Below are 11,266 nucleotides of genomic sequence, written 5' to 3' on the forward strand. Positions count from 1 at the left end.
TCTTACAGACAAAGTGAGTGTCCAGCCCTCGGGGCTGTGGGGAGCGCTTCAAACCGTGACCGCCGGGCACCCAAAGGGCTCAAAGAGCAGAAGGCAAATAAACCCCACAGCTGCTATTTGTAAATCACCGCAGGATTTTAAAGCATTTGGGGTTGACCATACTGCAAATTCCTGGTGGAACCCGGAGCTGGGGCTGCACGGCAGGGCCCAGAGTAGGGCGGCTCTGTCCAGCTATCCAGTATGGACGCGGCACCTCCAGGAGGGGTTTGTCAGTGACTGGGCCCTGCAGGGGCACCCGACCCCCGTCCCTTCTCCCCAGCCTGCCCCCGGGGCTCCCTGCAGGGGGCAGGCTGTGGCTGCTGTTCCCTCCTTGCCCTGTAGGGGCGCCCTCCCTTCTCATGGGGCTGGGGTTTGGCTGGCTATGGGCTGGGGCGTCCCCAGCTGGCTGCCGTGGAGGGGCTGGACGTGTGGGGCTGGTTCTTGCCCAGGGGTCTCTAGGTCTCTCCCGTGCCTGAGGCAGGGAGAAAGCTGGGACTGGTTCTGTGCAACACTGGTGGCAACAGTTTGTAAAGTTGCTGTTTTGAGCACTCAGAGAAACTGCTCCTCTGCCCCGCGTCCAGTCCCCCTGTGTCGTCCCCGCCGCGTCCAGTCCTCCGTGTCCCACCCAACCCTGCGTCCAGCCCCCCTCATCATCCCCCCTCCCTGTTTCCAGCCCCCCTGCGTCCCCCACTACCCCACGTCCAGCCCCCCTCATCCCTCTCCACTGTGTCCAGCCCTGCTCCCTAGGAGGGAAGTTGCTCTCACAGCGCTAGCAGGCAGGAGTGCACGGCTCAGACACCCCTGTCCCCACCCCCCATGCTGCTGGGCTGCCAGGGGCTCATTTCAGTGCCCCCAGCCCGTGGATGCTCCATGGATCCCAGCTCCCCCGGGACAAGACCAGCCCAGCATGACGTGGTGCCCTGCATGGTGACTGGGCCGGGTTCCTGCGCTCGGAGCCAGCCCGGCTGCCCCGTCCTTGCGGCGCTCGGCCAGGAGCAGAGGCGCTCGGAGCCGCTGGGCTGGGTGGACCCAGCTCCTGGCAGCGGCACCCAAGGGGAGGAAAGTTGCTGCAGCTAAGATCGGTCGCGGGGTGTCTGCCAACATGTTCTTATTCCCACCAAACAGCAGCCCAGGGTTTGCTTCCAGCCTTTCCCAGGGCACTGACGCTGTATCCGCTGGGATTTGTGCAAAGAGAGAGACAGCTCCAGGGGGCAGGGGTGGCTGGGAGTCGGGGCTGTGTGCACGGGGGTAAATCCCTCTCTCTCTCTGGGGCTCGGTTCCCAGCTGTAATGTGGGGAGCTGATCCCACCTTCGTCCTATCGTCAGTCTCCTGTGGGCAGAGCCCGTCGGTCTGGGCAGCGCCCGGCACAACACAGCCCTGCTCTCAGCTGGTGTCTGTACAGCCCAGAGTGGGGAGCACTGGCTCCTGGGGCCTTCCCCTCCAGTGAGCGCTGGCTCCACTGCAGCCCTGGGACGGGGCCACTGGCTGGCCCAGGGGATGGGGATTGGGACCGGTTGATTCCATTTCATTCCTAACCCTTAAAACACATTGGTTTGCAGCTCACTGGAGCCTTTATGCTAAAGCTGGACAGTCGTGTGCTGTCCTATGTGTCTCCACCCGTGGGTCGCCCGCGCTCCAGGCCCTGGGACTGGGGGTCTCTAGCCAGCAGCGTCCACTGCTCTGCACCTGCAGAGTTGCTCGCCTGGTGCGACGAAGCGAACCAGTGACCCCCTCGTCCATTGCTGAGTAACGGAGGGGACCCTCCTGGCTCTGTCCAGGCAGAGGGTGTGGAGCAGGATGGTGTGTTGGCCCCACTGCTCTGTGCGATGGGGCAGCACTGGAACAGATTGACTCCTCTGTCTGTGCCACACTTGTCCCCTGGGTGGGAAAGGGAGAGTGACCCCCACCCTGTCACCCCGGGAATTACGCTCCCGGCTAATCAGAGGCACTGTGATCCCTGTCCTTTTCTCCTTGGCATTTGAGTGTGGGTCCAGGCAGCCTGGGGAATCCCTCCACACGTGGCCTCCTGCCCATGAGGGACGCTGCTGTGCTGACAGCTCCATGACCCTGACATGTCAGCTCAGGGCATTCTGATGGGGGGGAGACCCCCACCCCACCCCCGGCACCTGGACCCCCAGGGAAGGCAGGAACTGTCAGAACTAGTCCCCTGGCAAAGACTACTCCCCCTGGGAGGGGTATGGGGGGGAAATCTCGGTATCCCAAGATTATGCCCTGACTTCTGGCAGGGACAGGAAACCCAGGTTCTTCAAGTGCTTGCTCGGGTCCATTTCAGGTGCCCACGCCCCCGTGCGTGGCTGTCGGTGCCCATAGGGCCGGTCATGCCACCCTCTGGAGGGTTCATGCCGCAGCACGTCAGGCACCGCCGGCCCTGCTCAGGTCCTTCTTCGCGCCCGGGGTGGTCAGTCGGAGCCACCTCTCGCTTGGCAGGAGCCAGCGGTTTCCCCTCTTTGAACTTTGTGCCTCAGGGCCTCTGTCCGTCACTGTAACGATGCTGGTTCTGGCGGGACCCAACTGAGAGTGCCAATTCAGGACAAATTGCTTAAAGCAGGGCAGTTACAGCCCAAGGTTGGGGTTTCTATGCACACCAAGGCAAACCAAACCAGCCAAACAGAGAAGACTTTGGTTTCACCCCACTGGCTAACCACAAGTCACACAAGAAATTCCCTTAGACACTCCAGTTTCCCAGTATCACCACCAGTGCCACTCGTTATGGGGACAAATGGTTATGAAAATCAATACCCCAGTAAAAGAAGAAAGGTTCTCTAGATCCCAAAGTATCAAGCCCCAGACCCAGGTCAATAGACAAATCAGATCTTACCCACAAATCACGCTGTGGCCAACCCTTTAGAATCTAAAATCTAAAGGTTTATTCATAAAAGGAAAAAGATCTAGATGAGAGCTAGAATTGGTTCAATGGAATCAATGACATGCAGTAATGGCAAAGTTCTTGGTTCAGGCTTGTAGCAGTGATGGAATAAACTGCAGGTTCAAATCAAGTCTCTGGAGAACATCCCCAGCTGGGATGGGTCTTTCAGTCCTTGGTTCAAAGCTTCAGTGTAGCAAAGTCCCTCCAGAGGTAAGAAGCAGGATTGAAGACCAGATGGAGGAGCTGCAGCAGCTTTTTATAGTCTCTTGCCATGTAACCTCTGCTTTCTGTGTCCCAAGGACAAGCTGCCCATCACCTGGCCTGGAAAACCTCAGGGTTCTGTCCATAGGCAGGTCCCTGCCTGCCTGGCTGAGTCCCGAGGCGTGTCTGCCTTCTCTCTGTGGGTCAGTTCTATAGCTGATGGTCCTTAATGGGCCATCCAGCAGGCTAGGCAGAGCTGACTCCAACTTGTCTGGGGTGTCACCCAGAAGCAGAGCACAAGTTTGAAATACAGACAGTACAGAGCCAATATTCATAACTTTAACTACAAAAATATACCCACAGATAGACAGCATAATCATAACCAGCAAACCATAACCTTGCCTGAGACACCCCATTTGACCCCATTTATACAAGATTTGGTGCCACTACAGGACCTTGGTTGCAACAATGATCTATACGGTCCCAGTTTATGTCAATAACGTCACACCCCCAACGCAAAATTGATGCAGGAAGGGGTGACAAAAACATCCCCGACTGCATTCCAAGAGCTCCCCACCCTTGGTTCTGTCTCACTACCATTTGCAGACAGCAGTGTGAAGTAGTTGTTTAGTGTTAGTGGTTAGCATCCCAGTGGGGACTTGGCCCCAGGCTCCCGCGTTCAAGCCCTGCTCGGACTGCAGCAGGCCCATGCCTGTCAATGACCCCCACAGCAGCTGTGTCAGTGCATGGGGGAATCACACGTTAAGGAGTGGTGCTGGTTCCGCAATATCTCTCAGCCCGGCACCCAAAAGGAGCGGGATCTCCGCCTCAGGGCTCTCCTGATCGAGCCCGCCCTCTGCCCGGCTTCCGAGCCGCCCAGGCAGGTCGCACCGAGCACCTCGGCCTCTGTACGCAGCGCATGGCTCCTCCCGGCACCGTTCGCCATGGCCATGGCTAAAAAAGAAAACCAGAAAGCGCAGCTCCCTGGCACCAAGCAGAGAGACCCAAGGGGTCATTGGCCAGGGGACCTGGGCCTGGCTGCCAGGCTACTGTGGAGCCACATGATTGTGCCTCCCCGGTTGGGGCCCCCAGCTCCCTCAAAGGTCCGTCACCGACTCCTGGGAGGAATATGGGACACCCCCCCCCCCGCCAGCACTGTCGTCCTCCCTGGCTCCCCAGGCACAGAGAGGGCAGAGGTCTCCACCGGCCCCTCTGTCGGAGTTGCTGGCGAGAAGGAACTGAGCGGGCGCAGGGCCAGCAGCGCCTGATATACCAGCGCACGAGCGCGGGGCTCCAGAGGGCACCGCAGCCGGCCCTAGGGATACTGCTAGGGCAGAAATCTCTGCCAACAGCACGCGTGGGCGCGCACCTAGAATGGAAGGGACGCGAGCAGCACGTCTTGAAGAACGTTGGTTGGTAACTGGTTTTGGGGGGGGAGGTGCAGACTCAGCCTAGCTGGTCACAGGGACGTTGCCCTTGAAATCCTGGCGCTGTCCACACAGGGGCTGAGGCTGGTGGAGCTGGTCGCTCAGAGTGGGTTTGTCACACCCTGGAGCACTGCAGCCACCTCGCCCCAAGTGTTTGGTGCAGACCAGGCCTGGCCGGTCACGGTGCACTTTGCCCGCTGACATCAGTGACTGGGCCCAGCAGGGGTGGCCGACCCCCGTCCCTTCTCCCCAGGCTGCCCCTGGCGCTCCCACTGCAGGTGCTGTTCCCTCCTTGCCCTGCCGAGGGCGCCCTCTCCTTTCTCATGGGGCTGGGGTTTGGCTGGCTATGGGCTAGGGGGTCCCCAGCTGGCTGCCGTGGGGGAATAGACACGTGTGGGGCTGGTAGCTCTTGACCTGGGGTCTCTGGGTCTCCCGTGGCTCAGGTGGGAAGAAAGTTGGGACTGGCTCTGTTCAGCACTTGGGGCAACAGTTTGTTACGTTGCTGTTTTGAGCACTCACAACAACTGCTCCGGCCCTGCTTCCCCCACCCCCCGTCTCTCGTCCAGCCCTGCCCCGGCTCCCCGGGCACGATCTGCCATCACGGCCTCAGCGGGTGGACGGGCCCGGCCCAGACCCCCCTGCCCCAGCATGGCCCAGGCGACCCCTTGGCACTGCTGGGCTGCCAGGGGTCATTTCAGCGCCCCCAGCCCGTGGATGCTCCGTGCACCTCAGCCCAGTATGAAGCGGCGCCCGGCGTGGTGACGGTGCCAGGTCCCTGTGCCACGTGCTCAGAGCCGCTCTCTGTGGCAGGGAGCCGGGGCACAGGGAGCCGCTGGGCACAGGCTGGACCCTGCCGCGGGCAGCAGCACCCGAGGTGAGGAAAGCTGCTGCAGCTAAGAAGGGTTGTGGGGTGTCTGAAGAGTTGTGGTTGTCGCAACCAGACTGTGGCCCGAGAGTTTCTTGCAGCCCTTCCCGTGGCGCTGACGTCGCTGGCCGGCAGGGATGTGTGTAAGGAGGGAGGCGTCCACTAGGGGGCAGCAGGGGCTAGAGCAGGGGGCGGGGGTGGCTGGGAGCCAGGACTCCTGGGTTCAGCTCCCACTTTTGCCACTAATTTGATGTGTCATCTTGGGCCAGGCCAATCCCTCGCTCTCCCCAGGTCTCCGTTCCCTGCTGTAAGGTGGGGGGGCCGATCCCACCTTTGTCCTGTTGTCAGGCTCCTGTGGGCAGAGCCCGTGGGTCTGGCAGCGCCCGGCACAACACAACCCGGCTCTCAGCTGCGGTCTGTACAGCCCCTGGGCTGGGGGACGGGCTGGCTGGGGCAGGAGGGACGACTGGGACATGGGGTCTTTCCCCTATAGAGGGCCCCAGCTCCGGCACCGGCTGGCCCGATGGGTTGAGGATTGGATTGGGTTGATTCTTCAAGTGCTTGCTCATTTCCAGTCCAGGCCAGTTGTTTGCGCTGCGTGCATCGGTGCTGGGGATTTCCCTCCCGGTGGTATCCATGGGGCTGGCTCTAGGCTCCTGCACCGGTATAAGGGCCACCACCCGCCCTGCACCCTCCAGCTCCAAAGTGACCGTTGCTGGAACAGTCTCTCTCGCTTCGGCAGCCTCCTGCCCGTGGTCCTTGCTGGACTGTAGTAAAGAGTCGATAGGAATCAGTAGTTAGTTCCTAAAAAGTGACCTTGCTCCCGGGCTGCTGGTGTCCAGGCCTCAAGCCAGGCCCGGGAATGATCCCCACAGTAGTTGTCTGAACGGTCTGGGGGAGACTCATGGACAGGACATGTGCAGGATCTGCCGGAGTTTCAGGCCCCGCACGCAAAAGGACAGGGACATTCCACTGAAAGCCCCGTGTACGGGAGCCGCGCTGAGACCAGCCTCCGAACTGCTGGGACTCAGCACCGACTGCATCCGCCTCTGTGCGTAGTGGCCTCCCTGCCCCAGCACCAGGTGCCGCTTGACCTCCCCCACGCTGGCATAGCAGCACAGGACATGTGCTGACGGGGGGCGCTGCCATTGACTCAGATCACTGCATCGAGCACCCCACAGTACCCCCGTCGAAGGGGCGCTGGGAGAGCTGAGGGCCTGGTCCCTCCCCACATGGTGGCTTCCTCCTCGTAATCCTCGGACGAGGCGCTCACAGGATCCACTAACCCTGTACCCCCGATGATCTTAGAGTCCACAGGACATCAGGCCTGGGCCTGGAGGCGGAGGAGCTCACAGAACCTGTGTGACATTATTGACGTGTACTGTGACCGTCTGGACCATTGTTGCAACCAAGGTCCTATAGTTGCACCAAATCTTGTACAAAGGAGGTCATGTGGGTTGTCTATGGAAAGGTGGAGTTGCTGGTTATGATTATGCTGTCTATTTGTGTATCATTTTTGTATTTGAAGATATGAATATTGGCTATGTCCTTGTATCTCAATGTGTTTGATTGTAAGTAGCATCAGTGAAGCATTTGGTCAGCTTCTTGAGAAAGGACTATTCTCAGTACGTGAGCAATCAAGAAACACTTAACTGACAATGGACCTTGGGAGACTCCAGTCCCATCTGAGGAGCCTTCCTGGGAGTTCAAGGTAGCGTGTGAGCAATGGCTGCTCTACCTGCAAACTGAGTCATGCAGGGATATGTGACTTGCCTATGTGACTCCAAACTCCATCTTGCTGCTGTGATTTTCCACAGTAAGAACAAAGGGGTCCTTCCACATGGCAGAGGATATAAAAGGCCCTGGAAACCCCTCCATTTGGTCTTCAACCCTGCTTCTGACCACTGGAGGAGCTTTGATATAAACTGAAGCTCTGCACAAAGGACTGAAGAACCCATCCAAATCTAGCTCTCATCTCTATTTCTTTCTTTTTATGAATAAACCTTTAGATTTTAGATTCTAAAGGATTGGCAACAGCGTGATTTGTGGGTGAGATCAGATTTGTCTATTGACCTGGGTCTGGGGCTTGGTCCTTTGGGATAAGGAGAACCTTTAATTGAGGACACTGGTTTTCATAACCATTTGTTCCTGTAAGGTGTGTCACTGGTGGTGATACAAGGGAACTGGGGTATCTGAGGGAATTGCTTGTTGGACTTCTGGTTAGCCAGTGGGTTGAGATCAAAGTCCTCTCTGTCTGGCTGGTTTGGTTTGCCTTGGTGTGCAAAGGACCCCCAGCCTTGGGCTGTAACTGCCCTGCTCTAAGCAATTTGTCCTGAATTGATACTCTCAGCGGTGTCCCCCAAAGCAGGGCCGTCCTTACCCATACACAAAGTATGCAGCTGTGTAGGGCACCAGGAAAATTGGGGCAGGGCTGGTGCCCTGGCTGGGGCTGGGGCTGGGGCTGGCCAAATTTCCTGGTGCCCTGTGCAGCTGCGTGCTGCTCCAACCCCTTCCCCGCCTCTTCCCCAGGGCCCCCGCCCCGTCCCCGCTCCCCTGAGGTCTGTGGCAGGGGTCAGACCTGCACTCACCGGCGGTGGGAAGTGCAGTGACCTGGCCGCAGCCGCGCCACTAGCGAGTGCTGGGGGGTGGTTCCCGCCTGCCCCCCAAGCCAGCCCTGTCCCCCCACAGAGGCCTGGGGCTGCATAGGGCCCCAGAATAGCTAGGGATGACCCTGCCCCAAAGGGCGCCTTGTCACACCTGTGGACCCCATCTTTGGTGGTTTGGCAGCGGTGGCTCTGCCCCCACCCGGGGGTGCTCCGAGCAGTGATGGCTCTAGGGCAGACCCTGCTTCCCTGCCCCCAGCGTCTGAAAGGGCAGAGAAGAAGTGTTACCTGCCTGCAGAAGGGTTTGACTCTCTGTGCTCCGAATGCCCCCGGGCTCGCTGGGGGTCACCGCAGCCAGCGAGGGGGAGAGGCAGGGCCAGGCCAGCGCTACCCAGAGAACAAGGAGGCAAAGCGCTTGGACCTTTTCGGTACAAAGGCTTCTCCTGCTGCGAACCTCCAGGTATGTCTGCCGAACCAGCAGGTGTGGCTGGGGCGATAGGATTTTGGCATCTGGGACTCCCTGGCTCGACTCAAGGGTTCGCTGCCCCAAGGCCTGTGGCAGGAATTCCCGACCGTTGTGCAGCAGGGAAGGAGGGTGGCGAGAACCTCCCCCCAGTGAGGGGGAGTCTGTCCATGGAGGGGCAGGGGCTGGGGCTGGCCAACTCCTGGGGAGGCTGGGGGGGTGAGGCTGTATGGCTCACACGGTGCCCAGACGGAGGGATGGGGAGAGGGAGGAGCAGGGGAAGGGGCAGAGGAAGGCCCCTACAGCGTGTAGGAGTGTGTGTGTGTGGGGGGGGGGGTTGAGCATCCTCCCTACCCCCAGCAGCCTCCTCCTCCTCCCTGCTGTCCTCCATTCACCTTCCTGCTGGAGCCGCCGAGTGCAGCCACTTGTCGTGGACGGGGCCACGCTCACCTGTCGTGCTGCCCACGTCCACCCCCCCCACGGACAGAGTGGAGGGGGCATTCGCCAGCCCTTCCCACACGCTGACTGAACCAGCCCACAAGTGAACCCCGCCTCTCGGGGTCCCTACCTCGGGGCAGGCCGAGGGGCTGCCTGGCCGGCTGAGCAGGGAGGGACGGCCTGGGAGTTGCTGGGTGAGCTCAGGAAGGGGGAAGACGAACAGCAAAGGGGTTAAGCACAGCTCAGGTGGAAAAGTAGGGGGACCATAGACCCCCTGGTTGGTCTGTCCCCACATCCCCCCCGTTCTGGCGCTGTTGGCTAATACAGTACTGATTTTTAAGGCGGGGTCGAGGGGAAGCGATCCAGGAAACTACAGGCCTGCTTGTTTGATCCCAAATATATGCCAGGTCTTGGCACAAGTTTTGGAAGAGGCCACTGTTAAGGACATGGAGGTGAATGGTAATTGGGATAAAATACAACATGGTGTTACAACAGGTAGCTTGTGCCAGACCAACCTGATGTCTTTCTTTGAGAACATAACCCATCTTCTAATCTAGGCAAAGGAAAGGCAGCAGATTGGCTCTACCTGGATTTCAGCAAGGCACTGGATACAGTTCCACATGGGAAATTCTTAGCTAAATTGGAGAATTTGAGGATTAATATGAGAGTCGAAAGGTGGATAAGGAGCTGGTTAAAGGGGAGACTACAACAGGTCCTACTGAAAGCTGGAATGTCAGGCTAGAGAGAGGTTACATAACATAAGAATGGCCACATTGGGTCAGAGCAAAGGTCCATCTAGCCCAGTATCCTGTCTTCCAACAAGTATCAGGGGGCAGCCGTGTTAGTCTGTATCCACAAAAACAACAAGGAGTCCGGTGGCACCTTAAAGACTAACTGATTTATTTGAGTATAAGCTTTTGTGGGTAAAAAAACACTTCTTCAGATGCATGGAGTGAAAACAACAGATGCAGGCATATTGACACATGAAGAGAAAGGAGTTACCTCACAAGTGGAGAACCAGTGTTGACAAGGCCAATTTGATCAGGGTGGATGTAGTCCACTCCCAATAATAGATGAGGTGTCAATTCCAGGAGAGGCAAAGCTGCTTTTGTAACGAGCCAGCCACTCCCAGTCCCTATTCAAGCCCAAATTAATGGTGTTAAATTTGCAAATGAATTTTAGTTTTGCTGTTTCTCTTTGAAGTCTGTTTCTGAAGTTTTTTGGTTCAAGTATGGCTACTTTTAAATCTGTTATAGAATGTCCAGGGAGGTTGACGTGTTCTCCTACTGACTTTTGTATGTTACCATTCCTGATGTCCAATTTGTGTCCATTTATTCTTTTACGTAGGGACTGTCCCGTTTGGCCAATGTACGTGGCAGAGGGGCATTGCTGGCACATGATGGCATATATCACATTAGTAGATGTGCACGTGAATGAGCCCCTGATGGTGTGGCTGAGGTGGTTGGGTCCTCTGATGGTGTCGCTAGAGTAGGTATGGGGACAGAATAGGCAACAAGGTTTGCTACAGGGATTGGTTCTGGGTTAGTGTTTCTGTGGTGTGGGGTGTAGTTGCTGGTGAGTATTTTCTTCAGGTTGGGGGGCTGTCTGTAAGCGAGGACTGGCCTGTCTCCCAAGGTCTGGGAGCGTGAGGGATCGTTTTCCAGGATAGCTTGTAGATTGTTGATGATGTGCTGGTGAGGTTTTAGCTGGGAACTGTACGTGATGGCCCGTGGTGTTCTGTTATTTTCCTTGTTGGGCCTGTCCTGTAGTACGTGATTTCTGGGTACCCATCTCACTCTGTCAATCTGTTTCCTCACTTCCCCAGGTGGGTATTGTAGTTTTAAGAATGCTTGATAAAGATCTTGAAGCACCTCTGATGAAGTGAGCTGTAGCTCACGAAAGCTTATGCTCAAATAAATTTGTTAGTCTCTAAGGTGCCAGAAGTACTCCTTTTCCTTTTGCGAATACAGACTAACACGGCTGCTACTCTGAAACCTGATAAAGATCTTGTAGCTGTTTGTCTCTGTCTGAGGGATTGGAGCAAATTCGGTCGTATCTTAGGGCTTGTCTGTAGACAATGGATCGTGTGATGTGTCCTGGATGGAAGCTGGAGGCATGTAGGTAAATATAGTGGTCAGTAGGTTTCCGGTATAGGGTGGTGTTTATGTAACCATCACTTATTTGCACTGTAGTGTCCAGGAAGTGGATCTCTTGTGTGACTGGTCCAGCCTGAGGTTGATAGTGGGGTGGAAATTGTTGAAATCCAGGTGGAATTCTTCAAGGGCCTCCTTTCCGTGGGTCCATATGATGAAGATGTCATCAATGTAGCACAAGTAGAGGAG

This window comes from Dermochelys coriacea, chromosome 14 (genome assembly GCF_009764565.3).
Source record: "Dermochelys coriacea isolate rDerCor1 chromosome 14, rDerCor1.pri.v4, whole genome shotgun sequence".
NCBI lineage: Eukaryota > Metazoa > Chordata > Testudines > Dermochelyidae > Dermochelys > Dermochelys coriacea.